Raw genomic sequence first — 18786 nt, forward strand, 5'->3', positions numbered from 1 at the left:
TTCTGATAAATAGACACTATGAATAATTTGTTTGTAAAGTTTCTTAAAATATTGTAGAAGAGTACACCATGAACAACCTTTTAATTCACAATGATCGATAGTTTATGACAGAAAACAGTACTATTAACTATTGTTATTTTAAATGAACTTATTATAGCACTATGAACTATGCCAATATGGTTTATGATAGTACAAACAAGCTTCATTGATTGATTTTCTCTTGGTACGAGCATTCTCGTGAGTGTTTAATATTTTGTTTTACGCTATATAATATCACCCACTGATATTTCAACGAAAAATATGCTAATCTCAAATCACATGCAAAAAGAATTTGACTGTGTGTGTAACTTCGTTTCTGACCTAGCGGACGTCAATTTTAATTTCATTTTTTTATTATTATTATTTTTAGACAGGGTTAATATCGGATTGTATTTAGACAGGGTTAATATCGGATTGTATCTCATAAGTATGGAAAATCGATAACCTGAAAAGTCAGTTTTGGAAAAAAACAATCCAATTTAAATTAACCCTGAAAAATAATACACAATACTATCACAAATGCCTACTATAAGTTTTATTAACGCATAAGTAAAAGACACTTTTAAAAATAGTAGATTCTTTCATAAAAAGGCCGTGTCTGAAATGAATGTTAAGAACAGAATATACTCAGGAATCTTGAGTGCATATTTTACATTTTACGAAATCAATAGTAAATGCTCAAGAATGTTATGTGCACACCAAGATATTATAAACTAAGTTCAGATGGGGGCGTATATGATGTCGCATTAAAATGTATTGCAGTGGATTACCGATTTAACAAGGGGATCATTCGATTTAAATGTAAAAATTTCGAACGCTCAGATTTTGATGAAAATAAAAGTATCGGAATGTATTATATTCATATCACTATTCAATAACGAACAATGTAAGACATATATGCTTGTACATTTAAACATGTGTGACTATTTATATATATATGTAATTTTTCGGTGAAGTAAAATGAGTAGGAACTTTACATTTAACTAAAAAACTTTATGAAGCAATGTTATATTTGACTAAATGTCATGTGAGTATTTAAGATCTATTTGCAAACCAGCTTCATTGAATATTTGCTAATGGACACGGCTATCACAATCCATGCCGCTAGCCAGCAACTGCAGCAAAAGAAGAACGTACGTCGCCACGTTGTTTATTCAATGACTGTCGCAATAGAACGCATTTCTCATTTCATAGATCTTCCTATGAAACATTTGACCCAGGTTTACATATTCAAGAAACCACAGACTTGTATGGGTAATGTTACATTTTTACCAATTTTTTTGTAAATGTAATACTACTACAACAGTTTTTATCTGATCGCCCAACTAAGGGAGAGCACATTAGGGCTGTAGGCGTTTTAATTCCGTTGGCATAAATAAGCGGTGCAAGAATTAAATGATAAAATTTAAAAACATCGTCGAATTTAGACGCTCTAGTTTTTATGACAACACATAATTTCCAAATGAAAATAATCATATCAAAACTATAACACGTAGGGATTTTGCGTTATGCATAAATGCGGGTGACCAGCAAATTACAATCTTATCTGATTAAACCGAATTGTGACTTTCAAATGTTTTGATTTCCTAAGTTATATTTATATTTAGAATATTGAAACGCAATGTCTCTCATGAAAATGCTAGATACTTCCATGCGTAATCAATATTATAACATGTATGTTTCCGTAATGTATTAAGAGCTCTTAAACTTACAGACGATTTTTTAAAAAAATCTGTATTAGAATGTTAACTGAATGATCGTAATGTTATGATTAAGCTATTAGAGTAATTAATTTAATAGGGTACATTAATTATACTCTATGCAGCATCTGATTATTAAGAAAACTTACATTTCGTATTTAAATAAATTACGTATGTGTATGCAACGGAAACAATAAACCTTAAAACTTTATTAAAAATAATATGTGTATATATATATATATATATATATATATATATATATATATATATATATATATATATAAGTTTGCATATATATGTATGGTAACACACACACATACATATATGTATATATATATATATATATAGAGAGAGAGAGAGAAGAGGGAGAGAAATAAGCATATATATATATATATATATATATATATATATATATATATATATATATATGGGTAGGTCGGTTTTCCAATTTTTTTTTTACTTTTAAAAAGAGGTATAAACCGAAAGTTGTATATTACTATATTTAGTACACATACCAAAAATTAGATCAAATGCTTCAGCGGTTTTTTTAGCATTTGGCATCAAATACCCTAAACAACGAAATACAGAAAATTCTTGTTTTCTGCATAATTTCGCTTGAATTATTGTGTGAAAAAACAAATAATTTTACTATTTACATCACAAATAATTTCACTATTTACATCACAAATAATTTTACTATTTACATCACAAAATATCCTTTTATTATATAAAAATGATATGAATAAACCAAAATGATAATCTTGAAATTGAAAATCTACCCCCCCCATTTTCAGTATTTGTTTTAACTGCCATTTAACATAATGAATTAACCTGTAATATTTGAATAGGTTAAAAATTAATTTACTTTTACAAATGAAAATAGAACATACAAACAAATAAGGATAAACAAACACTATTTTAATAAAGCTTAGTAAATAGAGTCAAACTGCTCTATCTATGAGCCTTTCGACAAAAATGACGGTCTCAACTTTTGACTCAATAATTTTCATATTATCTGTTTATGCCTTGCCTTAGAACCATAAACACTCAGTGAAGCTTCTGTTGTTAATTTGACTGCCCATTCCACACCCTGAGAATGTGAAGGAAAATCTGGCAAATCCACTTTAGTTCCATTTATTAAACAATCACGAAGTTCGGAATCAGAAAATTCCTCCGTCATTGCTGGTTCATAAATTCCACATGAAGTTAAATTTATTAACCCTGTCCAATAGGTGGCATAAAAATTTATAATCGGGATTCTTTTCAATCGTTTCCAGGTTGGTTCTGCATTCCTGAAAGAATATAAAAATTAAATAATTGAATTATTAAAAAATTCTAATCTTCACTGCTTTAATAATTATGATGAAAATAGATAAAATGATTCTATAGATTAAGATAAATAAGTAAATCAGTGATATAACTAAATATTTACTTGCCTAATGGCCATAATTCTTTTTAAAGCTTCTTCTCTTACTTCAACTTCCTCAGATTTGAGCATGACATATAAAAAGTTTTCGGGCAGTAAACAAAATGCATTCCATTGAATGTTTCTTAATGTGATCTTTTGGATTTCACCAGGCTACTTTTTACTCCTCTGGATCATATTAAAAATGTTCACTTGCTGGTTGTGTAATTTATTATATCTTTTAATTTCAAACCAGCAAGTGGCATACACATTTATAACAAAATTTACAAGACTCTGCAGTTTTGTTGTGAGTCTTTGTGGGTATGCGCCACGAGTCCATAAACACATGAGCCTGATGGCCAAAGTTAACCACATTGCTTGGTTTAAAGGTCCAATTTTCCATGAAGCATATCTACGGGTCAACTTGACCTCTAGAAATGCATAATGTGTATTCAAACAAAAGTCTTTGATCACAGCTGAGATCATTTATTTGATCAATTTTTACAATTGAATCCAGAGGACTGCTAATGGAGGAATTGCTATTTGGGGTAAATCATGATAATCATTTGAGCATAATTTCCCCAGGGGGCCAGTGAAGGTTGTAGGGCCTTTTGCACAGCCATCTAGGTTTTTTAAAAAGGGCTCTGAAGGGCAGTTCATTTTGATGCAAAGAGCAACCAATTGTATGTAGCTTTTTTTTAAATTTATTTTCTAAAATTGATACCAGTCCACCTTCACAACCTGTGTTGGCATTAGTATTATCAACAAGGATGGCGTTTATTGAGCTCTCACTATTGAATTCCTTTAGAACATCCAGCACTTGATCTGCATGAACAGCACCTGTTGCACCAGTTTTAGGTAAAATTCTATGAGTCAGGTAATGACTTTCAGATGGTGTCTCCTTTGTAAAAGTCAAATGCCGTTCGGGGCTCTTAGTTATTTTCACAGACTTTAGTCCATTTTCATCGACAACTTCTTTATATTTTAACGTATCCTTATCAAGTCTCCCGTCAACTCTAATACAGATGAGGTTCCCCACACTTTCTTCGTACTTTTGTTGAGCTGTTTCTTTCACTTTGGCTTTTGCTCTGTCAATTTTGCATTTATCAATAATAATATTTTTTTATATTAATACTATGTATCAGAAGACCCATAGCCTTCAAATCCAAAAGCAAAGCATAAGCCAGGCTGGCTCCAACATTAAAAGATATGTCCCCTCTGACTAATTCAAGGGCATATCGGGGAAATTTAGTAAGGCTATAAGGCCCTTTTTCATCCGTTTGTGGCTGAAAATATTCTTCTAGTTCTTCACTTGGGAAAGATTGGGAGGAAGGAACAGAAACAGTATCCTGGAGATTTGATGTTTAAGCTGTTGGTGTTGGTAATTTTTTTCTTAATCTTTTTTGTTCCTTTTTACTTTTCTTAATAGCACATTTATGGATGGGACCAAGTTGAAAATTACCCGTAGGCCCTATTTTGCACCTCTGATCTTTTACATATTCCCGATCCTCAACTGGAACCTGAAAAATTAGATTATATTTATATTATATTTTAATATAACTAAACAGATTAACATGAAAATATGCATGAAAATTAAAGAGGAAAAATTTGTTTAAATATTTAAATAATATTTGGAAATAAATTTCGATATAAGGTTTACTCCGAAAGACATTTCAAAACAAAAATAGAAAATAACTTTACCTTTTTTTGAAAAGGGCAAGTGCAAATAATGTGCTCACTGCAGCAATTTTCTTTGTTGCATTTTACTCGATAATCCTCACAAGGTAGAACAGGTAATTCGCAACAACAGGATGAAATGTCAAAAAATAAATCCAGTTTTTCCGTCAAATTTTTCACTTTCGAAGCAGGGAGAGATCTTTGATTTATTTGTTTGGCTTTCTCAGAAACATAATATATTCACCGTCTTTAAAACAGTCAGTTCTGTTAACAGAGGTAAACGTGGATTAACTGCCTTCCATATATCCATTACATCCTTTGTTATTAATTTATTAATAGCAAAATTTGAAAGGTGAGGATAAGTATTCATTAAATAGTAACAATATTGAATAACTTGCCGGTAAATTGGAGGCTCCGTTTTATTTAATGGTGCAGGTGGACCTCTAAATTTCATAACATTTTTACTGCGAGTTGCTGAAATTGCAGATTTCTGGGCATTTTAAATAAGTCACCTAAAAAAATGTATTCGAAAAATTAAAATGCAAAAATATATTAAATAAATTAATAAATTTGAAAGAAAATTAATCTTAAAAAGTAATGTTTTGTTTACACTTACCTTAAAAGTAGAATTCTTTTGGAGTTCAGCACGTAAAAAAGCTTTTTAATGATTAAACACTGACTTTAAAAATATAAACAAATCAGAATATTTAAAAATGTTATATTCTTTAATAGTTAAAGAATGTTATATTCTTTAGTAGGTAAAGATTTTTTTTTTGTTTAATTGGAAAAAAGAGATACTCGTTATAATAAAACGCGTAAAAAACCCACTAACTTTAAACATATAAACAAATCAAAATATTGAAAAATGTTATATTCTTTAATAGTTCAAGAATGTTATATTCTTTAATAGTTCAAGAATGTAATATTCTTTAATAGGTAAAGAATGTTATTTGTTTAATTGGAAAAACCAGAGATAATAGTTATAATAAAATGCGTAAAAAAAGAACACGAGACGAAGAACAATTGCCGGGGGAAGTAAACAGCTTTTTAATGATTAAACACTAACTTTAAACATATAAACAAATCAAAATATTGAAAAATGTTATATTCTTTAATAGTTAAAGAATGTTTTTAGTTTAATTGGAAAAAAACAAGAGATATTAGTTATAATTAAATGCGTAAACAAACGCACGAGGTGAATAACAATTGCCAAGGGGAAGTAACTTCGACCGGTTAATAGTGTAATATTAACCTATTAATGAAACGTTGTATGTGAATAGATATTTGTATATTAAATTATTATAGTATTTTTATTTCTTTGTAATTGTAATATTTTAATTTAATTTATGGAAAAATTGATATAGTAAACGTAAAAATATTTATTATTAAGTGTCTTGTATTATTTCATTTTTTGTTAAAACATGGATTTTATTTAAGCCGCACATATTTCCCTTAACACCGATATTGTGATAAGTATCGTGATTTATTCAGTATTTAAAGTGGAATGCTCAAATAAATACAGAATTTTGAAGAAAAATATTTCTTGTGATGATTATTTACATTATTTTACAACTTTCTATATGTAGCATTATTGAAACTTCCAAAATCGACCTACCCTAATAGATATATATATATATATATATATATATATATATATATATATATATATAAATATATATATATATATATATATATATATGTATATATATAGTGTGTGTGGGGGTGTTTATTTAACCTGCATGGAACTGGCTTGCACAGATTTGACCGAAAAATATAAACGGCATTTCGAAAAATTGAAAAAAATGTAAAGCTCACTTTGCAAAAACACTCCGTACTGTTTTAATAATACTTGTCTGAATGCACATATATACATATCTATGTATATATGCATACATGTGTGTGTATGTGTATGTGTGTAAGACACGGATATATTGTTTAAAGCTATATAATTATTCTAATAATTATTAGTTTGTATAATAATGTTAATATGAATAGTTATTTCATATCGCAAGTCAGTTGATTTTTACAGGTAAGTCATCTTGATTACATAGTAAAATCAGAAAAACATTGCTGTTTAACATAATTTGAACATATATAGCTATGCGTATTTAACACGCATGTTTTGTCAGTAACAGGATCCAAACATGTTCATTTGTATTAGTCTATTTAGTATGTCTAACTTCCATTTATATGGACATACCCAATATATAAAGCACGCGACTCCAGCCCTCTTCCAATGATTGCTAATGAGACATTACTTAAAACTTCCCCTGTCAGTTTTGTGTACAGATAACTTTAGTATTCTAGCTCTAAACTGTGTGATCAGTGATGAGTAGATTTTAAACCTTTCAGATATGCAAACAAGCTCGATAAGTTTCTCGAAATCATGGGTGGTAAAAAGTCTCTGAAATTACTTTTTTTCGCACAGAGCTATACTTAATGATATACTCTTTGGTAAATATAAATGAGAATATCATACACTAAAAAAACACATTACATTCGCCTAATCTGTTTTCTGGCGAAGTGATTGTTCCCGATGAAATAAAAGGCACATTCATAGTTTATATCTAGGATAAATATGGAAAAGTCAAACTAACGCAACAGAAAGGATTTCCATTTTGCAACAAAGCCGCTACAATATATGCACTCTTTTTATTAAGCAGCTAGCTGAGAGTTTTTTCCTTAGGTGTTTTTTTCTAATAAACCTCAGGCTCCTTACCAGCTCCAAATTATTTAAACATTATGTTATTAGCTGTGCTGACTGATACATTCAACGAATAAGGACCCAGAAAATGCGTATATTACCAGACAAAAGGGAAAACGTTTCACCCAAAACCAGTTACTGCTTAGCGATGTTAGGACCAATATCTTACGATACAGTTTTATGTATTATTGGGTTTTTATGCAGGCACAGAGACGAACGTTCACACTTAGTTGATTATTTAAAGGCCGCCTAGAATTTTGGCTGAGTTGTATTATAAATAAACCCGAGATAATATACAGGAAAGTTATATGTTAATCCCCAGATCTCAATTTTTGCATAAGGGCTGGTGACAAGTTCGCTCACTTAATCAGTACGATGTGAAGATCATTACACATATAGCGTTAAGTCTTTATGATAAGTAAAGCAGTGGCCGCTTTGGAGCAATATTCGAGTCAGTACAGAAATTCAGACACAGAGAAAACTTGAAGTATACGAAGTTGTGATGTAACGAATCATTGTGTAGTCCTACGAAAGTGTGACTGTATCTGCGATACATTCTACGTAACTCAATATTCACGATATAATCTGCCTCCGTTGATACAGAGCGAATCGATATGAAATACACTCCAGCAGACAGTTATAGTCGATGGCTATTACATTTATACCTTTGCCACGTTAGATTTAGGACCCACAAAACTGTTACGTTCCGATCAGCTATCTAATGTAAAATATATCTTAAGAAAATAAAAACGGTTTAATGATAGCCTTAAATTCTACCTCAAAGAGTTTAGTGGGTTTTCAACTCGTGCGAATACCAAATAAAAGAAAAAACTTCCCAGCATACTACAAACCAAAAAATGGAAACAACTTTTGAGTTTTCAACATTGAAATATTCTAGAGTAAGCGTACTATAAGAAATAAATGACATTACTTGTTTTATCTACAATTGTAACATATTCGAGAATTACTGCGGATTTCGAGCTTGAATGAGAAGCCATGTCTGCATGTACAGTAATGTTACTATGGGCACAGTCATCTTCGCGAGAATTGAAGAAATATTATTTTCATGATATTACTTTCTAATATATATATATATATATATATATATATATATATATAGATATAGATATAGATATATATAGATATAGATATACATACATATGTATGTATTTCTGTTGAGTTCGTATATGTGTCGATTAATTGTCTAGTGTTGAGACAATATCCAATATTTCGAAAATTGTGGAATTAATTTATGAGATGGAGGTTCGTAATCAATTCTTTTACAATTATTTTCTCCGAATTATATTGGAATTTCAAGCAGGTTCTTAGGAAATCACACTCACTATTGCAAACAGAATGCGCTTATGAATTGATGTAGGCAGAAAATACGCATTGGACGTGCGTAAGCTGTTACTTAAATATGCAAGAACAATATGTCAGCGGGCAAGTGCCGCCAAAACCTGTCAAACGAAAATGACAAAAAAGGAGAACATACATTTTAACGACGATCACATATTTCAAGATAATATCTAAAATAAATTAAAACAACATTAATCGATATTAGAAAAAGAAAAATGAAAATAAAATAAATTTATGCATAGAAATTAATGTTTTATCGTGACATGGTCTTCTCCATTTACACATGGGAAAAGGCAGAACTGGCTTATTTTGCATAGGTTAATTGAAAGTGATTAACACAGACAAAGTCATTTACATATCGACCCGGGACATATTAACTATGTGAAAAAAAGAAAGCGCTATTGTGTGTGTGAGTGGGTGTGGGTGTGGGTGTGTGTGTGTGTGCATGTGTGTGTGTGTATTATAATACTGGCAGTTTTTTCCCAAATTGTGTATAAAATCTGCCGCAGATTTGCATATTTAGTTTGGCGTAAAACAAATTTCTTAAAAATGTTCCATTATTGTATGAAGCGTAGATCGAACTAATTTTCCCGTTTATATTAACATATTGAAAAAGAAATAATTAAAAATAACGATAATCATATTAATTATTGTGTGTTAATAAATCATGTAAATTAGCGCTATTGGCGGATATATTACATCACAAAATGCTTAGAAAATGTTGAAGCTAAGCAAGACGATGTATTACTGAAATAAAATACGGTATAAATTGTGTAAATAAATTGCAATAAATAAATACTAATTCATTACAGTATATATGTATATATATATATATATATATATATATATATATATATATATATATATTCATATCATTATGCGTATATATATATGTATATACAGTGGGGAAAATAAGTCTTGGGCACATCCCATTATTCTTTATTTAACACATTTTTATGCAGCGAATGACACGAAAATTTAACAAGAAATAGTTACTAACTTAACAATAACAAATAACTTTAGAAATTGGAACCTTTTAATGCATAAAAAAAATTATATAATAAAAACGAGAATAGCCTGGAAAAAAAGTGTTGGACACATTGTTTTAAATTATATTTTATTATCATTTTTTATAAATAATGCTGATAATTGTAATTTGTATTTTTATTTTCCGACACTATTATAAGTTTTAGAAGTTTCTTAATTGTTGTAGACCATACTCTAGGTCGTTGGGAAGTATTGAAACACGTTAGTCACCAGTAAGCCATCATGCGTGAAGGTTCTCAGGATGAGTAAACGTAAAAACTCTCTCAAGAGTCCGTGATTAGATTATTGCCGACCACAAGAATGGAATTGGTTTTCGGCGTATATCTTCTCAATTCAAAATCCCTGTAAGCACCATAGGAAACCTTATTAGGAAATGGAAGGTGCATGACTCAACCCTGAACCGTCCGCACACCGGAGCTCCTCGCAAGATATCGGATTGAGCAGTGAGAAAAATTGTATAAAAAGTTTAGCAGCAACCGAGAACCACACGAGGCGAACTTCAGAAATATTTTGAAGAAGCAGGGATAGTAGTAACGAAACCAATGGTTAGTAATATACTCTGATGCAAGAGTCTTAAATCGCGTACACCTCAAAAGACACCATTACTAAAAAATGTCATGTTAATGCTCATCTGGATTTTGCAAGAGACCACTTATTGAAAAAAGGTGATTACTGGAAGAATGTGATCTGGTCCGATGAGACGAAAGTGGAACTTTTCAGCATTAACTCTGTACGTCGAGTATGGAGAAGAGATGGCACAGCGCACGATCCCAAGGACACCCTCCCCACTGTAAAGTTTGGTGGTATAAATGTCATGTTCTGGGGATGCTTCTCTTCAAATGGTACTGGACCACTTCATATTATAGATGAAAAGATGAATGCAGCCAAATATCGAGAAATTCTTGAAAATAATCTCTTGCCTGCTTCCAATGCGTTAGGTATATAACAAGGATGGATCTTTCAACAAGATAATGATCCCAAATATACTGCTAAAATAACATCCGATTGGTTCGTCCAGAACAAAATAGATGTTCTTAAGTGACCCAGTCAGTCCCCAAACTTAAATCCTATAGAAAATCTATGGAGAGAGCTCAAAATCATGGTCCACAAGCGAGATCCACATAATATTCAGGATTTGAAGAAAGTATGTGTTGAAGAGTGGGCAAAATTAGTTTCGTCGTATAGAAAACGTCTCGAAGCTGTAATAGCCAATAAGAGGTTTTCAACTAAATATTAGATCAAATTGTGTTAGTGTGTCCAATACTTATTTTCCGGCTATTCTCGTTTTTATTATATAATTTTTGTTCTGCATTAAAAGGTTCCAATTTCTAAAGTTATTTGCTATTGTTTAATTAGTAACTACTTCTTGTTAAATTTTCGCGTCATTCGCTGCATAAAAAATGTGTTAAATAAAGAATAATGGGATGTGTTCAACACTTATTTTCCCCACTGTATATACATACACACACATGTGTACACACGCACATGCGCTCTTAAAAGAAAAAACAACACCCACAGTACCCTAAATGAAAAGAAAAAAAGAAAAAAACACAAGTAGAAAGAGAGAGTGAGAGAGAGAAACACAACACAAGAGTGACCACTGCCACAGCCCAATAAAAGAGTAATAAAAATGTAACACTCCTATGAATATATACACTCACACATTTTCACCCCTTGGAAAGACTTCAAATGAACTACGAAAATGTTATTTTTACATCTCCAACACACTTAAAAATAATTTCTGACGAGGACACTTCAGAGAACGTCTGAAACGCGTTAAACGAGTTCAATGATTTAAACACATTATTACAATGATCTAAACATAATTTTCAATGAAAAACCAAGACACGGAATAATAAAATAATGTTAAAAAATGCGCATTGTTGGTGACTACCCCCTTATTTAAATATACATCTTTCTTTCGTTGGAATTTCTTAACCCATTATATATATATATATATATATATATATATATATATATATATATACATATATATATATATACATATATATATATATACATACACACACACACATATATATATATATATATATATATATATATATATATATATATATATATATATATATATATATATATATGTTTCACTAAATCGTTTCGCGTTTAATTTCTATTTATTATCTATTAAAAACGCCAGCTTGGATCTTATATTAAAAAGTTTAGTAGTAAACTCAAATCAATAGATATAATTTATAAAAATATAAAATACGAAATATAAACACTAAATGAACACCATCGGGTTTTTATAGACATACACTATGCCCAAAGTCATTTACATTTCCTCCATCAACGAGATATTTTTTAAATGACTTTTATCATGAAATATTTACTGTCGCTCCGAAATACACTTTTGCTACATGTAAACTGTGTTCATGTCTATGACTTCTTTCCTAGGACCATTGCACTTTTCATACATACCTATTGTTGTGAATTAATACGTCCTTCTATATATTTGTGGTATACTTTTACGTCTATAACCCTCTCTAATCACCCCCAAAACTAACATTTACCCACCTCCCTAAACAGAAATTTGATTTTTCTAAAAAAGTTTCAATCCATAAGAATATTGACCTTGCTTCACCCAGTCATGGCAAAATATATTTTCTCCACTCTTAAATTGAAAATATATTTGTACCTTTTTAATTTTTAAAGTTTGTTGCCTGCGAAGATCAATAATGATGGAAACGGCCAGCACATCGTCCCAGTATATTACTGTATTTACATAAAGGAAATAAACACTATAATTTGCTATATTTGATTGAGCACTATACCGACCGTTGCTGAAATTGAATTCCTCTTTTTTGTTGTTGATATATTTAAACATGGAATATTATATATATATGTATATATATATATATATATATATATATATATATATATATATATATATATGTGTGTGTGTGTGTGTGTGTGCGTTTGTGCGTGTGTGTGTATTTCTATGTGTGTTTTCATCACTCTTGTTTTCCTTTATGTTTAAAGCAATTATTTGTTGTGTTTATCTTTTAAGTTTGTACTGATTTCTCTAACTAGAGTACTTAGTCTCCTCGCTGTAATTAGATAATTATTTTTTATGGCTGATCAAACCCATGTTATTTTTGTAACAACGCGAACGCGCGTATATCAATTCATACGAAATGCAAAATGGTGTCCAGGTAAGGATAAAGAATAAAACTATAAACACATCTGATACAGATAGAATAGCACACTCATTAGAATGTTCAATAACATGTTTAAGCCACGTTCGGAACGATACGGGTCGTAGAAAGCGATAACGTTAGATGTAATTTTTTTTTTACATAGGCATACTATTTATCAAGGTCAAGAGGCAACTCAATGATAAGGGTTAAAGAGGGTACAGTACAAATTGGACAATATAGTAATCATTAGTTATGAAAATTTGGTAAATTTAATAACTTATATAGAACGGCTAATCAATAACTTATTTACGTTAGACTTGAAGAAAACCATAGTGTAGTCAGCCGGAAAGCAGGAAAACGGAAGACAATTCCACAGGCGTGCAGTTCTAAGAAAGAAGATTTGTTATTGGAATCTACGTTTAGATTTAGACACAGATAAAGAGTTGGGAGAATTATTGAGAGTGTTTCTTGTGAAAGTTAGGAAAGGGGGGACCATAAATTGGAGCTCGGTTGAACACTTTCCATGAAAATAACGATACATCAGAGACAAACTCGCAACATCTCTTCTGTGAGATTGAGGTTGCAAGGGGGCGAAAAGGAAATCTCCTACGAGGCTACGAAGTCTATTTTGAACTCTATCAAGGCAGGACAAGTCCTTTCTAGCAGCTCCTGCCCAGATGTGGCAACAAAACTCCATCCTAGGACGTACCTGGCTCTTATATTGATAAGGAATAGCATCAGCAGTTAGATATTTACCGGATCGATGGAAAGATCCCACCATTTTTCCAGCGGCCTTGGAAACAGATTTCATGTACGTGTTCCATTTAAGATAAGGAGTAAAGGTCAAGCCCAGTAGCTTGTCAAGAGGCCTCCTAAGACGAGAGCCATTCATTTCAATTGATGACAGATGTGGATCAGAATGTGGATGATGTAAAGAGAGAAGCTTGGTTTTAGATGCATTAAAAGTAACCAGCCACTCCTTTCCCCATTATACCACGTGCTCAAGATCAGAGGAGAGAGAATTGGAGAGAACTTGATCGTTTACTGTCTTAGATGTGCTACCATAAATGGTAGTGTCTTCAGCATAAATGTCTACAAATGATGTAAGGATGTGAGTTTGAAGATCATTAATGTAGATCAGGAATTGGGCCCAGGAGGGACCCCTGAGGGACACCGGCATTAATACTGTGAGCTTCTGATGTTTGCCCCTCAACTACTACTCTTATGAACCTATCAGAGAGAAATGATTTAATAATTGAGAAGACATTTCCAGCTATACCATAGCTAGAGATCTTATGAATTAAACCATTATGCTATACCCTATAAAAGGCCTAAGATATGTCAAGAGCAATTGCCCAAGAAAGGTTGCCTCCGTCGAGATATTTGCTAATCCTATGAGACATAAATGTAAGCACATCTTCTGTAGATCTAGCAGAACTGAAACCATAGTGAGTGTCATTAAGAAGGTTATTTTTGTTGAGATGTTTGATTACTTCTGTATTTAACACAGATTCCAGAAACTTACTCATGACGCACAGGAGACTTATTGACCTGTACTGAGAGGGAGAAAAACGATCACCTTAATTCTTAAATACAGGGCATACTGATGAAATTTTCCAGGGAGATGGGAAACTATTCCACTTAAGACAACGGTTAAACAGTTTTGTAAGTATGGGCGCTAGTTCAGTTTGAAGTTTTTTGAGTACTATAATTGGAATACCATCAGGGTCAGTTGCTTTACTGAAATCAAGGTTTTTGATTAGCTTGGCAACATCACGTACATATATACGTATATCACATAACGTGTTTTCTGATACAGGACGAAATATTGGGGGTTGGCGGCCTTGGTCACAAAGGGTAGAATTAGCTGCAATGTTCTTGACAAAGACTTTGGATTTGTCTGATGCTGACGAGATTACCTCAGGTCCATTGATAATAGTTGGGATTGAGCACACGCTTCTGTTCAGGATTCTGTTTGCTATTTGCCAAAACTGGTGGGAACCAAGCCGCTGCTCAGCTACTTTGGATTAAACAGATTGAGCATACAACTCTCTTGCGTTATTTATTACTTTCTTATATTTGGTTGCTGGCAGTACTGAACGCGTCTTAATTTTCATACATCTATTTCGTTGGAAGCAGTGGAAAAAGTGATTTCTGTGCGCAATGGCAGCAGCACATTCTGGAGAGAACCATGGCTGGCTGTTAGGTTTTTGCTGAAACTTTTTTGAGGGTTTGAAACGGTCAATATCTACAATTAACAATTCCGTCAGGTCTAATACTATAGAGGACACATCCTTTTTAAACATGGAATGCAGAGGTAGATCAGATATAAATGTACGGAAGCTATTCCAGTCAGCCTTAGAGTATCGATATACTGTACGATAAAGAGGCACGTCTGGGGACATATTGCATTTCATTTTTATCTTAATTGATACAACAGAGTGGTCGAAAGAACAGAAACTGAGCATAGTTCAAGGTAAGTTGTGAGAAAAAGGTCTAGTAGGCTCGCATACTGGCCGTCATTGTCGGCCACACGGGTGGGTTCCTGAACAATCTGAGTGAGGTAAAAGGAAAGGGAGAAATCATGACAGAACCTCCCCTCATCATCGCCCTTGTTTGAGTGGGTCAACCATTCGACGTTGTGAACATTGAAGTCTCCACATAAGTGAATGTAAGCTGAAGGATAAGCAGATAAGATTTGGTCAATTTTCTCAGATGTGCTTTGAAAGATAGTAACTCCGCTGTTGAGGGGGCGATAGAGAGTAAATATAAATGCAGTAGTGTGAACTAAAGTTACCCGGAAGCACATATAGGGTAAGTTAGGATCTTCCCTGGAGATGTCCCTACCACATGGAAAACTATCTTTAATATAGGCACATATTCCATGCCCATGTCGATCTTGGGGGTTAGATTTAGAAGTTAAGTTAGAGTATCCTTTAATTGCGAAATCTTCTAGGGGAATAGCCTGCCCAATGCCAGTTTCACTTAAAAATAAAAGGTCTGGTTTAGTCTCCTGTAATTGGGTTTCAACCTCTGGAAGGTTAGAACGTAGACCCCTGATGTTGGAGAAGGCGACATGATAGTAGGGGTCTCTGTTGGAAGTTGAAGAATCGGGTTTACTCGTGTATTTTTTCTTGAAACTTGTTATGATGCAATTTTGGAATTTGTGGACTAGGTCGTAATATTTACATAGAGCAGGACAGAGAGGGGAAACTAAGAGAGAAAAAGAAACGAAGATTTTTTTAATAATTATTTGTAGCTAATGATAATGTACAGCCGTAACAATTACCCACTTGTATGGCATCGAGAGGCCCCACCAGAAGCGACTGCATGGTCCAGAATACATTCACCAAATGGCAATACAGCAGCCCCAGTACTTTGCGCCTGTTGATAGGAGAGCCTCCTTAGTGGTTAATCCAAGGTTCGGGTCCCTGACTATCAGGCGGATAACGTCAGCCCAGACAAATATTTTACCTCCAGCACCCTTACTAGTGACATGGCTACAAGGATAGACATAGAAACAGAAAATTTCCGACATCTCTGCCAACTGTTCACGCAAAATACTGCCAACCTAGAAAATGGCTATTTCTGTTCCCTTTGTCAGAAATATCACTCGTTAAAAAATGAGGACTGAGTGACAAATAAAGAGAAGCGAGAGTAACAGGAGTACAATTTCGTAATCTATTTTTGCAATCAGCTCGGTAGATAAATAAACATTTATTGACGAGAAAAAAGCTAGCATTTAATAAAAGAGAAATACATACATTAAATACTGAAATGAAATGTAGTTATTAATATTCAAATCTAAAAATAAAATGTACGAATTAATATTGAAATCACTTATCTCAACAAAAGCACTTCAGTCTCCAAAATGCAAACTGTATTGAAGAATTTAAGTTTTAATAGCGTTCAGAAATAATTTTTTTTTAATTAACCGTTAAAAGAAAAGGGTGATTTTATCCTGAACTTTAGCTAGTCACGTTTTAAGAAACTTACGATATAAAAGAAAAACGGATGGGGGGGTCTTCCGGAGTAAGTTGGTGACGTTATAAGTTATTGCTAGGTAAGAAGGGAGCCGGAATTAAAGGGGGGGACTGAATAGGATAATATAATGGATTGAGTAAACAATATTTAAGATCAACTCGGATGATGAATAAACATTTATGGAAGAGGAAAAAAGCTAGCATTTAATAAAAGAGAAATACATAAATTAAATACTGAAATAAAATATAGGTATTAATATTTGAATCTAAAAATAAAAAGTACCAATTAATATTTAAATCACTTATCTCAACAAAAACACTTCCGTCTCCAAAATGCAAACTGTAGTGAAGAATTTAAGTTTTATCAGCGTTCAGAAGATTTTTTTTTAAATTAACCGTTAAAAGAAAAGCGTGATTTTATTCTGAACTAGTCACGTTTTAAGAAACTTTCGATATAAAAGAATAGCGGATGGGGGGGGGTTCTTCCGAAGTTAGTTGGTAAAATCCGTCGTCTCTGTCGAAAGATTTAGGCAGACATGGACACATATATACATACATACATAAATTTATATATTGGTCACTAAAATTTTCGACCCAAATCGAGTAAAACGTTTGCCTTATGTCTGAATATACTTTATTGAAAATTTCAAATGTTTAGACGAGAAATTGTCTTACTAATTTGGTAGAGACCGCAGATGCCAATTAAAAAAGAAATTGACCCCTATTATGACCCCATAACATTTATTGTTGGGGGCTCAAACCAAGTTATTAAGTCAGATACATGTCAAAGGAAACTATATCTAAAATTTCAAGGATTTAGACCCAAATTTGTCGGAGAAGTTTGGTCGAGTACGCAAAGGTCAAATCGTAAAACTTTTCCCCTTTCATCGCCAAATTTCTGGCCGAAAGCCGATCAGAAAATTTTCCCAAATCTCCGTTCCTTTATATCAAATTTTGAGTCTGTAGATTTAAAATTGAGAGAGTTATTGTGTACAGAAATGTACACACACAGACAAACACACAGAAGAACAGATACACAGGCACGTTCACTTTTTTAGATATACTAGAATGGGCACCCAGCGTTGCCCTGGTGTTTTAAGGTGTATGCTGAACAAAAAAAGATCATTTTTTTTTAAGTTTGACCTCAATTATGCCCCCATAAAATGTGTTTTAGGGTATAAATCGAGTAATTATGTTAGATCCATGTCTAACGAACCTATATCTAAAATTTAGAGTGTTTAGACCCAAAATTGTTTGAACATTTTGGTAGAGTTAACAACAGTAAAATCGTTGAATTTTGATCCCTTAATCGCAAAATTTCTGGCCGAAAACCGATTACATCAGTACCCTGTATATCAGATTTTGAGTCTGTAGGCTTACAATTGACAGAGTTATTGCGGAGGGAAATGTACACACACAGATACAAACACAGCCAGATACATTCACTTTTATAGATCTATATAGATAGACTAGCAGTTCCGCCCGGCTTCGTTCGGGACCTATGTACTGTTCATAAGGTTATGTGCATATGTATATATTAAAATGTGTGAATATTTATAGGAATGCCTTTCTGTATAATAATAGTCTTCTTTAAATGCCATAGAGAAAAGACAGGCAGACATTCTCACTTTTATAGTTATATAGATTGATAGATAGATAGATTGGATGCAATATATAAATGTTTTAAAGAATATTTAAAAAAAAAACTTATGCG

Source organism: Euprymna scolopes, chromosome 4 (assembly GCF_053919585.1).
Source record: "Euprymna scolopes isolate OS-2025 chromosome 4, ASM5391958v1, whole genome shotgun sequence".
Classification (NCBI taxonomy): Eukaryota; Metazoa; Mollusca; class Cephalopoda; order Sepiida; family Sepiolidae; genus Euprymna; species Euprymna scolopes.